The sequence below is a fragment of the Amia ocellicauda genome, chromosome 8, assembly GCF_036373705.1.
Source record: "Amia ocellicauda isolate fAmiCal2 chromosome 8, fAmiCal2.hap1, whole genome shotgun sequence".
NCBI lineage: Eukaryota > Metazoa > Chordata > Actinopteri > Amiiformes > Amiidae > Amia > Amia ocellicauda.
Window position 1 is genome coordinate 34889950 of NC_089857.1, and position 17184 is coordinate 34907133.

Sequence of the window (17184 nt, forward strand, 5' to 3'; positions counted from 1 at the left end):
TATTTGATTCCCTGCTGATTTTGTACGTTTGCCCACTGACAAAGAAATGATCAGTCTATAATTTTAATGGTAGGTGTATTTTAACTGTGAGAGACAGAACAACAACAAAAAAATCCAGAAAAACGCATTTCAAAAAAGTTATACATTGATTTGCATGTTAATGAGGGAAATAACTATTTGACCCCTTCGACTTAGTACTTGGTGGCAAAACCCTTGTTGGCAATCACAGAGGTCAGACGTTTCTTGTAGTTGGCCACTAGGTTTGCACACATCTCAGGAGGGATTTTGTCCCACTCCTCTTTGCAGATCCTCTCCAAGTCATTAAGGTTTCGAGGCTGACGTTTGGCAACTCGAACCTTCAGCTCCCTCCACAGATTTTCTATGGGATTAAGGTCTGGAAACTGGCTAGGCCATTCCAGGAACTTAATGTGCTTCCTCTTGAGCCACTCCTTTGTTGCCTTGGCTGTGTGTTGTGGGTCATTGTCATGCTGAGGGAAGGAGGTTCTCACCCAAGATTTGACGGTACATTGCCCCATCCATCATCCCATTGATGTGGTGCAGTTGTCCTGTCCCCTTAGCAGAAAAACACCCCCAAAGCATAATGTTTCCACCTCCATGTTTGACGGTGGGGATGGTGTTCTTGGGGTCATTCCTCCTCCTCCAAACACGGCGAGTTGAGTTGATGCCAAAGAGCTCTATTTTGGTCTCATCTGACCACAACACTTTCACCCAGTTCTCCTCTGAATCATTCAGATGTTCATTGGCAAACTTCAGACGGGCCTGTACATGTGCTTTCTTGAGCAGGGGGACCTTGTGGGCGCTGCAGGATTTTAGTCCTTCACGGCGTAGTGTGTTACCAATTGTTTTCTTGGTGACTATGGTCCCAGCTGCCTTGAGATCATTAACAAGATCCTCCTGCGTAGTTCTGGGTTGATTCCTCACCGTTCTCATGATCATTGAAACTCCACGAGGTGAGATCTTGCATGGAGCCCCAGACCGAGGAAGACTGACAGTTATTTTGTGTTTCTTCCATTTGCGAATAATCGCAACAACTGTTGTCACCTTCTCACCAAGCTGCTTGGCGATGGTCTTGTAGCCCATTCCAGCCTTGTGTAGGTCTACAATTTTGTCCCTGACATCCTTGGACAGCTCTTTGGTCTTGGCCATGGTGGAGAGTTTGGAATCTGATTGATTGATTGCTTCTGTGGACAGGTGTCTTTTATACAGGTAATGAGCTGAGATTAGGAGCAGTCCCTTTAAGAGAGTGCTCCTAATCTCAGCTCGTTACCTGTATAAAAGACACCTGGGAGCCAGAAATCTTGCAGATTGATAGGGGATCAAATACTTATTTCCCTCATTAACATGCAAATCAATTTATAACTTTTTTGAAATGCATTTTTCTGGATTTTTTTGTTGTTATTCTCTCTCTCACTGTTAAAATACACCTACCATTAAAATTATAGACTGATCATTTATTTGTCAGTGGGCAAACGTACAAAATCAGCAGGGGATCAAATACTTTTTTCCCTCACTGTAAGTGTAGCAAAAACAAATATTGAACAATAAGCATGAGGATGGGTACATCAGGGACCTGTACAAACATGATTGTAGTCAAGGAAGAAGGGAGAGGAAGGGGATTTCTCTTATTCTCAAATATCATAAAATACATTTCCCTGAAAGTTAATCAAATTGAAATTACACAAAGTAAATACTATAGAACCCTTCTTCCTTCTTACAGCCCAATTACTTGAAGGAAATATACTGAGCATATAAATGAAAAATTGACAAACAAACATCACATCCATATTGTCATTTAAGTACATAGAATCACAAAAAGAAATCAATCTGAAAACCTCAACATCTGTTACTGTTAACTTTTAACAAAATCAGATTAGCATGTTTTAAAAAATATATAAAACTTAATACATTAAGGATTAAATCTCACCAAGAACAAAATGTGTATTAAAACCCTAGGATTGTGGTCAGCAGTCTCCTCCCATTCACAGAGCAGGTGCTTCAGTCAAATGTGTGGGGGCCAAATTTGTGGCCTGGCTGCCTCACTCTCATATAGGCCCACAGCTCACTCCACTCCAAGCACAGTCAAAACACCAAACCACAGCTCTGTCCACCCAGCAGATCCTACACTACAGTGTGCAAAGCTGACCAGCTTTCATTGTCTTGTGCAATGTTGCAACACTCAATTTTACACGAGTGTTTCTTCACCTACTACAACTTGTGCAATTAATTAAGGGCATTCAGAGTAGAAACCCTCCCATCTTATAGTACTACAGTATAAAGGAAAAAGGATAACCACTGGTCTTAATAGTCCATATTTGTTATTGTGTGAACAAACACTAGAATTGATTGTGTAATAATCCTTTTTCTTTTGATTGTCAGGCATTCTTAAGAAATGGGACAAAAGTCATCTAAAAAATTTAATTAGAATTTGGAAAATGTGATCAAGTCTTTACTCTATGTGACATGCATGCTTACAACTGATCAAGTAATTTTACAATTTTTCCCTATTAAACTGTTGTGTCTCCCAAGAAATCCACTGTACAACACAACAGACCTCAAATCAAGGTATTTCAAAAAAAGGGTTAAAAATTGTAAAATCTCTCAAAAACTCATAATTACTGAAAGGCTTAAAACATGGCCATAGTAATGTGTGACAAAGAATCTAATTTATGCTGAAGCAAGGCCTCCAAAAAAAGTGTACAGGGTTTGTGTCAACTCCGTCAGCTTAAAAAAAGGTTATATATCAGGAACATTCATAGATAGTTATGTTCTTAGGACCCCATTCACAGTTCCTGTTGCCTTTGAGTGCAAAATAACTGCAGATGGTCTGGTAAGAGTTAACATTTTTGATAATTTCAACAAAATATAATGATTTCATCAGGGTCACAACCTTAAGCTGTCAACGCCATCAGCCATAACAATTAAGATTTGATATTGATTTATGAACAAAATAGGTTTATTTTGATTAGGTTGTAGTACCAGTTAGCAGACTGAAAAAATCTAAATGGTTGCTCCCTGTTCTGCTTTGCTAAGAGGTAAAATGTGGTGATTGTCAACTCCATCAGATGTCAAGATTTTTTTTGTCTGGCAGAGTTGACTGCTATACTGACAGAGATGACTACCACATTATTTTCCTCTAATAATCAACTTATCAGCAAAAAGGTTACTTACAAAGCATGTAATAGAAGGGAATAAGAATACTCTATATTATTCATATAATGTCTTAGTGTTAGAACACTTTTATTGTTTTTTATGTACAATTTGATATACATAGTGTACCATGAACTGTAATGATGCATTTCATTCTTATCTAGTTCTCATTCTGCAGTTATGAGGATCAAATGTTTTGATCAATAAAATGACGAAATTCAAAATTCCTGAATCAATTAACGTAATTAGCATTGAAAGTTCTGTCCATGGTTGGATAGCTTGTTCATGTGCTCTGATGTCAACTCCATCAGATTGATTTTTAAACAGGGTTCATATATAAAATACATGTTATTTAACACCCAGTGCTTTTCAAGTGTTTTTTTGTAATTTATCTAAAAAAGAGAGTAGGACTTCAACACGAATTGGTGATGGAGGATTTCATGTAGTAGGTATAAAAATAAATGTATATAACACACTTTTATCACATATTTACAAACACATTAACTATAATCAAACATTTTAATTAATCAAACTTATCTTAGGTTGTTTATATCAGAATACAATTTGGTTTGATAGTGTCTGACGGAGTTGACCAAATATTGGTGCTAAATTACAAAAAGAGCTTTTCACAAAAAAAAAAGTCAGGAGGTAGCTCATAGTCTTGTCTATCAAAACAGAATTGTATCTTTACCTTACATGAAAAAGAGAAACACCTGCTGTATGACTTTTAAGTTCATATTTTGGCACTAAAGACATGTTCATGAGCAATTTGGAATTTAACAATATGTATGTGAACATAAAGTGTGATTAAACACACACACACACACACAAGACTGTATTATTTAAACTGCAGGTAGGAAATTAGATAGCTCTTCATAAAAACAAACCCTTTATGATATAAGAAAATAATACTAGATTAAGAACTAGTAGTAGTAGTACCTGAACAATTATGATAGAATCTTTAGTATTCAGTAAAAAACTGTTGCTAGCTTAGAGGCGTTTCAAGATTTAGAAATATGGTATTTTGCATTATAGGGGGACTTGGTTCTTGCTTGGTTCTTAAAACTTCTAGAGAAGACCATTATTTAATTAGGGCTGTACTCTGAGGAATCTTATGTAATCAAAAAGCTGTGGGATTTCAGTTAACCAAGCATGAGGCCGTTTATTGTACCCTTGCCCCCCTCCCATTTCGTAGTAAAATCATAATAACTTTAAAAACTTGTAAAATTTAGCAAGTCACTGCACACTACAAAATATGCCTCCTCCTTCTTTGTCTGGACTTTATCTAAATGAGTGAAGTGATCAAAACTAGAGAGGGAAGCCACAAAATAACAAAGCACGTCCTGACCTTGCCTTTTACGAATTAAGGTTAATTAGATCTTAAATCAACAGACATGGATGTTTGAATAAATTCAGGTTATATTTGTTTAAGAGAAATAAGCAAACTGATAAACTCAAATAAGTGGTTTTTAAAACAATGGTTGCCATGGGTGACAAGCAAATCTCTAGAACCTATCAACCAAAGCTATTAAGCTCTACCGACTCCCTCCAAGAAAGTAAACAACCTCAAGCCCAATGGAAACTTGCAGAAGCTTTCTTTTCTTCCTTCTCAGCACAGCAATTTCAGACTCATTACTTTAGGTATTAGGGCAGTTCTGTTTTCAGAAATTGTACTGTGGATGTTTTCATGATGTTTCAAAGGGTTTTGTTGCTTTTACAACATTCAGATTTATCTAACATCTTTTGTGTCCAGAGATCAAATTCTTTCATACGTTCACTTTTTTTTATCAGTTATAATCAGGAACCAAAATAAATAAGGTAATTCAATTATGAAAACAAAAAAGCTACTGCAGACCTTTGATATACTATCACAACACCCTAGGATAAAGCATTTTATTAAAACACAAATATATTAAATATAGATGTAGTGGAGTCAACATAAACCAGCAGTATTTGACTACAGAGGACGGCTGTAAAATGTAGATAATTTACATGAGAAGAAGTCAAAAATCACCCTCTGGGTATTTTTTGTTATCGTTGTGCAAGTCTTTAAATGCAAAACGTGGTCACGTTTTTTCTTCACTAAAATATTCAATGGCTCTGCACCTGCCTTTAGCGCATTTCTAAGTGGTGCTCAGAGCTAGGCCTGTAGCCTTATTAAATTACCCAGACCTGCGAGAAATACACTAAAGATTAATGCTTTTCTAGCTCTTTGGAGCTGTACAATTATTGTCTCTTGGGTAGTTCCCTTTTTCAGCTGATAAAACTTTAAACACATTGAAAAATTGCAATGGATAATTGCACATAGTGGCTCCCCCTTAACAGCTGGTGTTTGGGAGGTAATCATTGGCAAATATTTTAAATAATAATAAAATGAAATACTAACTGGGATTGAAATATTAACCAAATTGTAACTAATAAAACTGCAAGCCTTTCTTCCCATATTGAAGAAATATGTATATTTAATACTGTATGCCAATGTTGAAAACAATATTGTAGAATTTAACCTCACCATATAGTTTATATTAATACAAATTACAGACTACAATATATTTTATATATACACCATATATTTAAAATATACAAAAAGGGACTCATTTTTGCATATAAAAACACTTATGCCTATATTTAAATTATGTTTATTCTGACCAGTTTTTTTTTTGTTTTTTTTTAATGGTTAAATGTTGGGTACTTGCACATTGCCATCACTGCATTTATTACACTATTAAAACTATGATAGGAATAGTTTTCCTCTACTGCATACTGACTGAAAATAACTCATAACTAGATCATAATATTAAAACACATAAGAGACTGTAGACAACACTATTAGCTGTTGCCAAGGCAATTTTTAGCAGCCAAGGTACTTTGCATCTGTTGCTTTCCTATTCAAACTCACTAGCATGACCTTTGTATTAATGACAAGCAAATTTGTGAAACAGGAACTTCCTGCTGACTGCAGATTCCCCACATGAACTTCCAGAACAGGTCTTTCAGCTGAGCCAGACCGCACCCCATTGTTTCAAATAGAGCAGAAATGTTTAAAATAATTACATAACAACAACAACCACACAAAAAAACTCCTTGTTCCCTGTAATTTCAAAAAAATAAATGTCTAGTTTTAAGCATATACATGAAAAAAATTGTAATACGTCTTATCTAGAATTCCTTTCCATTACCATATATTTTTTAGTATGTTTGTTTAAGATTTCCACTAGTCATTAATTCTCACTCTTATTTAACAGACAATATGGCCATCTTTCCATACAATTCCTGTGCATACAGTTCCCCAAACACAGTGCACACACTTGCACTTGTGGTTAAACTTCACTTTTGCTTTCCTGGAAAATATTTTTTCTGATGTGTGAAGTTCAGATTGGGTGGTTCTTGAACTTCATGACATTGCAAAACTCTTTTGGGTGTGGTGTTAACCCAGCTAACACACAACTTTGTAGCAACGTAATATTAATATTAATGTTAATATTACATTGTGGCAACATTGTGTGCTAGCAGGGAATAAGGTTTTTCCAAAAATTGCAGGCTCCATTAATATTCATACTCAAGAATTCCCTATTTAGTAGTCATTATAACTGCTATTTAACCATTCTCAATCTTGGATTTCCTTGGACACTAACTGTTAGTGTAGTGGAAATGGAGAAAATGTGATTAATATGGGACATCTCAACCTATCAGTTCTTTAAGGCATTCAAAGCGTGCACACACACACACAAATATAGTCTATATATATGTAGAATGAAGTGTTGTGACAGGCAAAGCACCCATAATATGAGTACACAAACTTTCCAACTTCATGAAAACTTATAGCCTATACTTTTACATGTTCAGATGCTTAAAATCTTTTGAACAAAGATTAACGGAAAATTAAATTACATCCTTGTTCCTTTGGGAACAATTTTCTCTTTTGTTGTCACATAAATCAGTTTTCTCCCTCAAGGCTGTAATCAATGTTTGTCCCTTCTGTAGCTCTTCAGATGATGGCAAGTCTGGGAACTGCATCCCTCTACTCTAAACGTACAAACAACACTAAGCAAAAAAGTTTTCCATATTGTGATTAAAAGCAAAACACTATAATTATTATTAAAAAAAAACAGACTGAACTATTTGACTTATGTGAAATATGTGGTATGATGTCCATACTATATAACTAAACAAAAACATACAAAAAAAAAGAACAAAACTCTAGATCAGTTAGATGTCTCTCAAAAAACTAACCAATATTTATGACACTAAAAACTGGAAGCAATCTGAAAAAGGAGACTGAATAGACTGAAGAAAGTACAGTCACTTCCTCATTGCCTCAAATATATGTTAATTCTCATTGTTTGACAGGGTTTGCAAACAAAACCGCAATCTGATGCAATAGAAAACGGCAATTCGGGGGAATGCACAAAATGATCAAATACATCGATTGGCAAGCTTTCAGGTCAAACCTATAATGCCTTAAGTTTCGTCTGAGAATATACATTCTCAATACTCCTAATATGCTGTGATACTAAAATCCTACAATGCTAGGAGGAAAGAGGAAAAAATACAAGGAAGAAAACAACCTTTTGCATATGAGAATCTGTCCAATTGTTGACAGTAAAACTGCAACGATTCACAGTAACAAGTCAAAGTTTAATTTGCCCCTTACATAATTCTGCAATATACAAATGAATTCAAGGGATTTTAACAGTCAGTGTCATTTTATTTTGAACTTACTACAGAGACCTTGGTTTTAACATCAACAATTGATTCTTACCTAATAGTTCAATTTAGCAGGCACAATAGACTTAATTACACCATTAACCATCTAACTGTACAGGTTGTTTTCCTAGTTTCAGACCAGTCTTAGCATTCCTAATTTTGTTTTAACTTTGCCTTAATTGAAGTTAATCTTGTCTGTAGTTTGCCTTAATTGAAGTCAGTTCAGTTCAGCTGTTGAGATGGTGAAAGTAAATAGGTTGTAGAAAGGTGATTTAGTCAAGGACAAACAGGAATTCTGTTCCAGGTGGAGCCAGTTAGGTGTGAATTGGTGGCAGGTAGACAAAAGCTACTTAAAGCAGCTGTTGAGAAAGAGCTGCACTGTTTCTCAGTGACAAAAAGTTAAGCAGTTGACTAGGGATTAGGAACCAAGAGACTGTAACATTTAGAAGCATGTGGCCACTACAGTGTCAGGTTTGCAGAATGATTGCCCTACTGGATGAACTCATCCAAGAAGATTTAATTTGTGAACGCTGTCGGCATGCTGAAATCCTAGAGATCAAGGCTCAGCTTGTTGATCTGTGCTGTATTAGTGATATACAAGAATTAGTTAATCAGCCCATGAGAGAGATGGTGTGCACGCCAAAACCTAGGAGAGTTGAAACCTTAGAGCAGGGAAGCATAGAGAACTGCTGGGTTATAGAAGGTTGTAACCACAGAAAAGGGTGCGCACATCCCTTAGAGACTAGAAATGCCCAACAGGTTCCAACTGCTGGACACCGAGTTGGACAATGACAGCTCAGAGGGTGATGGGAGGGCAGTTCAGCACCAGAGCACCAAGGTGCCCACTCCCCCCAAGAAGAGGGAGGTAGTTATAGTAGGAGACTCAATTCTTAGATGTGTAGATAACACAGTGTGTTCTAGTGATAAAGAGACCCGCATGGAATCTTGCCTGCCTGGTGCTCAGGTTGCAGATCTCCTTAAACTAGTAGACAGGCTACTGGCCAAAGCCGGGGGGGAATCCACTGGTCATGGTCCACATTGGAACCAATGACATAGGAAAAGGTAAGGCAGAGGTTCTGCAAGACAATTTAAAGAGTTAGGAAAAAAATTAAAGAGCAGAACCTCCATAGTAGTTTTCTCCTAAATACTTCCGGTACCACATGCATGGCCAGGGAGACAGGCAGAGATTAGAAAGTTTAACACATGGTTGAAATCCTGGTGTAGGGAAGAGAGTTTTAGATTTATGGAGCATTGGTATTTCTTCTGGGATAGATGGGACCTGTGCAAACCGGACGGTCTACATCTAAACAGAAGGGGGCTAATGCAATGGGAGAGCGTATGTGCAGAGTAATTGAGAATCTTTTAAACTAGGGACCAGGGGGGCAGGGAGCTCTGACAATGGGACATGTTCCACTAAGGAAAGAAAACCAAGGGAAACTACTAGTAGGAAAGTCCTGAAATGTTTGTACCTCAATGCCAGGAGTATAACGAACAAGATGTTAGACCTATAAGCCACAGTGCTAGTGTGTGACTATGATGTTGTAGGAGTGACAGAAAAATGGCTTACAGAAAATGATGGGGATGAATACAAGCTGAAAGGATACACACAGTTTAGGAGGGACTGGCAAAATCGAATAGGTGGTGGGTAGCATTATATGTCAAAAATGACAGAGGCAGAAGAACTCAAATTAGATCCTAGTAACCAAACAGAATCTTTGTGGGTTAAACTTTTTAACAAAAGATCCAGAGGATTAGTGGTAGGAGTGTGTTACAGACCACCCAACTCAGATATTCAGAAAGTGTTGCATTGTACAGTGTAATCAGGACTGCATGTAGCAAGGATGTGGGTGTTATAATGGGGGATTTCAATTTCCCAAACACACTGACAAAGCCCAGTTGGAACTACAGAAGCAGAAATAGAAATGGTTGAGATGATAAATGACTGCTTTCTAACTCAATTTGTCAGGGAACCAACCAGAGAGAGCGCATGCATTGACTTGATCTTTTCAAATGACCAAGATAAAGTCAGAGGGACTCTAGTTAAAGAACCAATGGCAAACTGTGATCACAATATGGTTAGCTTTGAGGCATTTGTTCAAAAAACAAGGATCAAGTCTAAAACAATGATCTACAATTTTAGAAAAGCAAACCTTGAAGGCATGAGGCGGCACAGAGTTAGATTGGAGTACACTGGATACAGATTCAGTTGAAAATGGATGGTTATATTTTAAGAATATACTATTTGAGGCTCAGGAGAAATCTGTATCAAAACATAGTAAACTGAGGACCAAACAATATTGGCCAAAATGGTTTAATAGAAGTATGCCCAAAAATATCAAAGAGAATGAAAATGTTGTATAGCACATACAGAAGGGATAGAGACTAAACAAAATACAAAGAATATGTTCAACTGCAAAGAGATCTTAAGAAAGGGATCAGGAAAGCAAATAGGGAAATAGAAAGAAACATAGCTCTTGGAGCTAAAACTAATGCTAAGAGCTTTATCAATACTACAACAGAAAGAGGTCAATAAAGTAGGAAGTGAAACAGATGAAGGGCAAAAATGGAAGTATCTTGGAAAATGAACAAGATCTAAATGAGTATTTCACAGAGGTTTTTACAAAAGAAAAAACAGATAACATCTCACAGGTTAACAACCAGTGCAGTCAAACCCTAAGAGAGATCAGGATAAATGAGGAGGAGGTACTAAAGGGACTAGCAGAATTAAAAACAAACAAATCACCTGGGCCAGATGGGATATTTCCAACAGTACTTCAAGAAATTAGGGAATTATTTATAGGCCGCTAACTCAAATATTCCAAATGACACTTAGAACAGGGGAAGATACAACTGGAAGATAGCAAATGTCATACCAATCCACAAGAAAGGGGACAAAACTGAGCCAGGAAATTACAGACCAATCAGTCTCACCTGCACTACTTGTAAAATGTTGGAAAAAATGATTAGACAGAAAATAGAGCATCTTAATGAAAACCATATTCTTGGAGATAGTCAACATTGGTTTAGACAAGGCAGATCATGTCTTACTAATTTATTAGAGTTCTTTGAACATGCAACTGCAGCTGTAGATCATGTGAAAGCATATGATATGATATACTTAGATTTTCAAAAAGCTTTTGATAAGGTTCCACACCAAAGACTGATCCTTAAAATGGAAGTTGTAGGCATTCAGGGTAATGTAAGTAGATGGATTATGAACTGGCTGATGTATAGGAAACAGAGGGTGTCGATTATAGGAGTTGCTTCTAACTGGAGTGAGGTTGTTAGTGGAGTTCCACAGGGATCAGTACTAGGGCCTTTGCTTTTTCAAATCTATATTAATGATCTGGACTCTGGGATAGTTTGCATACTTGTCAAATTTGCAGATGATACTAAAATAGGTGTCTCAGCAGATAACCCATGCTGCCGAGATGGTATTCCAAAGGACTTAGATAATATTTAATTGTGGGCCGACACCTCGTAGATGAAATTCAATGTGGACAAGTGCAAGGTATTGCATTTAGGTAACACAAATGTCCACTATAATTACACTATGGGAGGAATGGAAAGTCTATGTGGACTCCTCACTTTCTCCATCCAAACAATGTGGGGAAGCAATAAAACAGGCAAACAGGATGTTAGGGTATATTGTCAAAAGTGCAGAATTGAGAACAAGAGCAGTGATGTTCAGACTGTACAATGCACTAGTTAGAGCTCATCTGGATACTGTGGACAGTTCTGGGCTCCACACTTGAAGAAAGATATCGCTGCTCTAGAGGCAGTTCAGAGGAGAGCAACCAGACGTATTCCAGGTCTGAAGGGAATGTCCTACTGAGAGACTGAGGGAACTGAACCTTTTCACCCTGGAACAGAGGAGACTACATGGGGACTTGATTCAAGTCTTCAAAATCAAGAGCTTTTCCAGATCAGCAGGGACACACACACCCAGGGACACAAATGGAAATTAATCATTAAAGACGTAAAACAAGAGACACTTCTTCACACAGAGAGTAGTCACAATCTAGAAGAAACTTCCCAGCGATGTGGTTGAAGCTGAAAATTTGGGAACATTTAAAAATAGACTGGATAGGATCCTTGGATCACTTAGTTATTAATGGACACCAAACGAGCAAGATGGGTGGAATGGCCTCCTCTCGTTTGTAAACTTTCTTATGTTCTTAACTGGGTATGAGTTTTTGTACAGGGCAAAATTCCATGCGCTACATTATGACAAATCACTTGGAAGCAAGGTTCATTATGTATCGCTATCATGTCATATTATGTAACATTTATATATCTAATTCCTATTCCTATATTACCTTATACATGTTATATGAGAATATTTTAAGATACATATATGTATACATACACACACATAGCTGTAAAGTTATTCATATTTTCAATACCATTAACATCAGAAAGTATATTGTGTATAAGAATAAGTGCATCTGCACAGTGACTGCAACAGTACTACAGTGGGGGAAAAAAGTATTTGATCCCCTGCTGATTTTGTATGTTTGCCCACTGACAAAGAAATGATCAGTCTATAATTTTAATGGTAGGTGTATTTTAACAGTGAGAGACAGAATAACAACAAAAAAATCCAGAAAAACGCATTTCAAAAAAGTTATCAATTGATCTGCATGTTAATGAGGAAAATAACTATTTGACCCCTTCAACTTAGTACTTGGTGGCAAAACCCTTGTTGGCAATCACAGAGGTCAGATGTTTCTTGTTGTTGGCCACTAGGTTTGCAAACATCTCAGGAGGGATTTTGTCCCACTCCTCTTTGCAGATCCTCTCCAAGTCATTAAGGTTTCGAGGCTGACGTTTGGCAACTTGAACCTTCAGCTCCCTCCACAGATTTTCTATGGGATTAAGGTCTGGAGACTGGCTAGGCCACTCCAGGAACTTAATGTGCTTCTTCTTGAGCCACTCCTTTGTTGCCTTGGCTGTGTGTTTTGGGTCATTGTCATGCTGGAATACCCATCCATGACCCATTTTCAATGCCCTGGCTGAGGGAAGGAGGTTCTCACCCAAGATTTGACGGTACATGGCCCCGTCCATCGTCCCTTTGATGTGGTGCAGTTGTTTTTTAGCAGAAAAACACCCCCAAAGCATAATGTTTCCACCTCCATGTTTGACGGTGGGGATGGTGTTCTTGGGGTCATAGGCAGCATTCCTCCTCCTCCTCCAAACACGGCGAGTTGAGTTGATGCCAAAGAGCACAATTTTGGTCTCATCTGACCACAACACTTTCACCCAGTTCTCCTCTGAATCATTCAGATGTTCATTGGCAAACTTCAGACGGGCCTGTACATGTGCTTTCTTGAGCAGGAGGACCTTGCGGGCGCTGCAGGATTTCAGTCCTTCACAGCGTAGTGTGTTACCAATTGTTTTCTTGGTGACTATGGTCCCAGCTGCCTTGAGATCATTAACAAGATCCTCCCATGTAGTTCTGGGTTGATTCCTCACCGTTCTCATGATCATTGAAACTCCACGAGGTGAGATCTTGCATGGAGCCCCAGACCGAGGGAGACTGACAGTTACTTTGTGTTTCTTCCATTGCGAATAATCGCACCAACTGTTGGCACCTTCTCACCAAGCTGCTTGGCGATGGTCTTGTAGCCCATTCCAGCCTTGTGTAGGTCTACAATCTTGTCTTTGGTCTTGGCCATGGTGGAGAGTTTGGTATCTGATTGATTCATTGCTTCTGTGGACAGGTGTATTTTATACAGGTAATGAGCTGAGATTAGGAGCACTCCCTTTAAGAGAGTGCTCCTAATCTCAGCTCGTTACCTGTAAAAAAGACACCTGGGAGCCAGAAATCTTGCTGATTGATAGGGGATCAAATACTTATTTCCCTCATTAACATGCAAATCAATATATAACTTTTTTGAAATGCGTTTTTCTGGATTTTTGTTGTTGTTATTCTGTCTCTCACTGTTAAAATACACCTACCATTAAAATTATAGACTGATCATTTCTTTGTCAGTGGGCAAATGTACAAAATCAGCAGGGGATCAAATACTTTTTTCCCTCACTGTATTTCACGTCTAGAATAATGGAGTGACATCCGAAATGTTCTCCAGTGAATATAAACAAGTGGAGGCTGCCAACTGTCACCACTGAGCATACACAGAATGTAGCATCTGAGAAGATCCAACTAGACTGAAATCTAAAGACAGTGAACACTGGAATGTGAAAATTATACAGACTTTATCTTTCATGTAACAGGAAAACTTGCAAGAGACAGCAGGTGCCAAAAACTTGAGGTATATGAAGGCCTGGATTAAATCAGGCCTTTAACCTACCTGCTAATTACAAGCCATGTATTGTAGGGTGGTGGTTTCCATTGGGAAGACGGGAAAAAAAACTCCAGCAAATGGAAGGACCCCATCAAGCAATAGTTTGTGACTTGTTATCAGTTGATGTTTGAATGTATTACTGTAAGTCATTATTCTGGAATAAAATGGAAACCCATCAATTTTCCGGGAGCTGAAAATGTACCCAATGCCTTCTCATGACAAATGGATATCTCTAGCTATCTAATATAGTTAATCTGAATACATCTGAATTCAATTGAAAATGAAATTATTTTATCTGCATTCAATTAAATTATTTAGCATGCATTTACTCTTTTGCAACAGACCTTTGAGAATGCTGTTTCTAACATGCTGGGTACAAAATACAATACGCAGAACAGAAAGATGTGTGGATTGGATAATGTGTCCTGCTGAAAAAGTCTAAAAATGTTATGCTGTAATTTTATCAGCATTGCACAGAGCAAAGTCACATTTGTCAGAAATAATTAGGCCTAGCATAATTCCAGAAAACACAAGGGTCACATTTATTCACGACTTTAAGTATTCCTTTAAATAAAATCCAACAAAAATAAATCTACAACAACATTCTGCTTTTGGAACTATATAGAGGACTCAGAATGTTTCCGGTTTACTTGGGGTATAAAATGAGGTAACACACAGAAGATATTCAGTAGTAGCATGCATCATCATGGTTAAGATCTGAAAGCTCTGCGAAGACTGCAGGCAAAAAGTCAATAACCTCCACAAGTTGAAGGATGGCTATAAAATAATCCACAAAAAGCTGAATCTACCACTTTCTCCACTGTAGTGTCCATTACCAAGAAATGTAAGGCTACTGGTACAGTAGGAACCCTGCCAGGAAGAGGATGCAAGAGTATATTGCCACCACGGCCTGTGAGACAAGTGGTTCATGGGGCAAACAAAAGCTACAGTTGGAGATCTCCAAGTCAAACTGGCATCATCAGGATACAAAGTGTCAAAAACTAAGAAACAATGTTTTCTGCATTAATGTGGCATTCATGGCCAGGTTGCGTGGAATAAGCCACTTCTGAGGGCAAACCACAAAAGGAGGTGACTCAAATGTGAATGTCAATTGCATAGAACATATCGTATGGTCAGATAAAACAAAAGTTGAGCTTTTAGGACATGCTCATTGGCATTACATTTGTCATAAAAAAGGTGATGCTCATGTTGAAAAAACACTCCTGCCCACTGTGAAATAATGTAGGGGTGTATTATGTTGTGGGGTTGTTTTGCTTGTACGGGTCCTGGAGCCCTTGTTAAGGTAGCGGGAATCATGAACTCCCACATGTACCAGGGCGATTAGGCCAAAATCCCAGTTCCCTCTCTCAAGAAGCTCAAGCTTGACTGAAAATGGACGTTCCAAAATGGCAATGATCCAAAACCATACACCCAGCAATTCAAAGAGATAGTTAACTGCTCACAACTAGCCATCTCCTTCTCCAGACTTCAATCCAATAAAACATGTGTGGTTCAAACTCAAGAAGGCTGTACACAAATGGAGACCAAAGGGTCTGAAAGACCTAGAGCAATTCTGCCTGAAGTAATGGTCTCAAATCCCCCCTCTGAAGTGCCAGAACCTCATACAACACTACACTAGTGTCAGTGTAATGCATGCCAGGAGAGGTAACCACAAGAGTGTATATAAATGTGACAATTTTTTTTTTCTGGAATTAACTTAATTATTTATAACAAATATGACTTTGCTCTGTGCAAAGCTAATAAGATTACAGTATAACATTTTTTGTCATTTTTCAGAAGGACACATTTTACCCAATCCATAAATCTTTCAGTCATATGATGATTTTTCCCCTATTTATTCAGGTGGCATGCATCAATCTGGAGGACAAGATTTTATTTATTTATTTTTATATGGTATAAAAGTCAACTTGTGAAATACAAGTAAGATACAATGTACTAATGTTCCATTAGTAGGAAATATTGAGAATGAAATATAAAACCTTTCTGTGGGACAAGGCTGAATACAATATAATATACATTTGTTCCTCCACCTTATCAAGTTTCCCCGGGGGTTCATTGCATTGTGAAAACATAGCCTACACAACCTTGTTTTCATACAGTGAATGCACTCTTTGACAAACACAATAGAAATTAAATCTGTTTACCACTCTGTTAAATTCTAATAGATCTGTTTAGATCTGTTGAAAAAAGGGAATAATACTGAATATTTAAGCTATCAGTAAGAGGGGACCAAAATACATTTGAATGTATGAACAAAAGGCTCTGAGGTAAACATCTTCTGTCACACAAACACCAGAGTAACCTAAAAAGGCCTGGCCTTGTCTATTTTAATTCACTGTCAAATACTCTATACGCTTACTCAAAAGGTACTATCTACTTACAAACAGGTATGTACATCTATGCACAGTACAGTAAATACAGAGCCTACATTTAGCAAAGTAAAGAATTCGACAGGAGTCTGTGTTATCATTGCATGCCGTTCTGTGCATAAATGCAAACCTACTAAGTTCAGGACCAGAAGCCATATCAGAAAACACAAATCATTTGACGTCAATCCTTTACCCGATTGCTTGAGGCTGGTCAAGAACACACTAGAACTGACTTTGATACCAAATAATGAATGTCATCCCTAATACTACTTCTTATGAAAAAAATAAAATAATAATTAGGGAGTAAGACTTATAATCTGTTTAGTCTAAAAACAGATAGGGTATTCCTTGGGGGTAGCATTGTATTTGGATTAAAATTGCATTTGAAATGTACACAAATATATTCCAGACCCTCTAATTCCTCCCCATGAAAGTATGGATATTTTACAAATGTTAAAGATGTACATTGTGTAACCCAGGAACCATAATCAGTACATTAAAAGTTAGCACAGCCCATCACAGAACACCCTCACAAAGTTTGCAGACTTCCTTCTTCTCAGACAAGCACTACTAGTAGAGGATGAGGAAGCCACAGTACAAACCGCAGTCTT

At 37.6% G+C, this 17184-nt stretch overlaps 1 protein-coding gene across 2 annotated transcripts in view; it reads right to left on the reverse strand.

The window, feature by feature from the left end:
- The window catches only part of pip5k1bb (phosphatidylinositol-4-phosphate 5-kinase, type I, beta b), a 61325-nt gene that overhangs the window by 43035 nt on the left and 1106 nt on the right, over positions 1-17184 (reverse strand). The gene's annotated exons all lie outside the window — the stretch shown is intronic.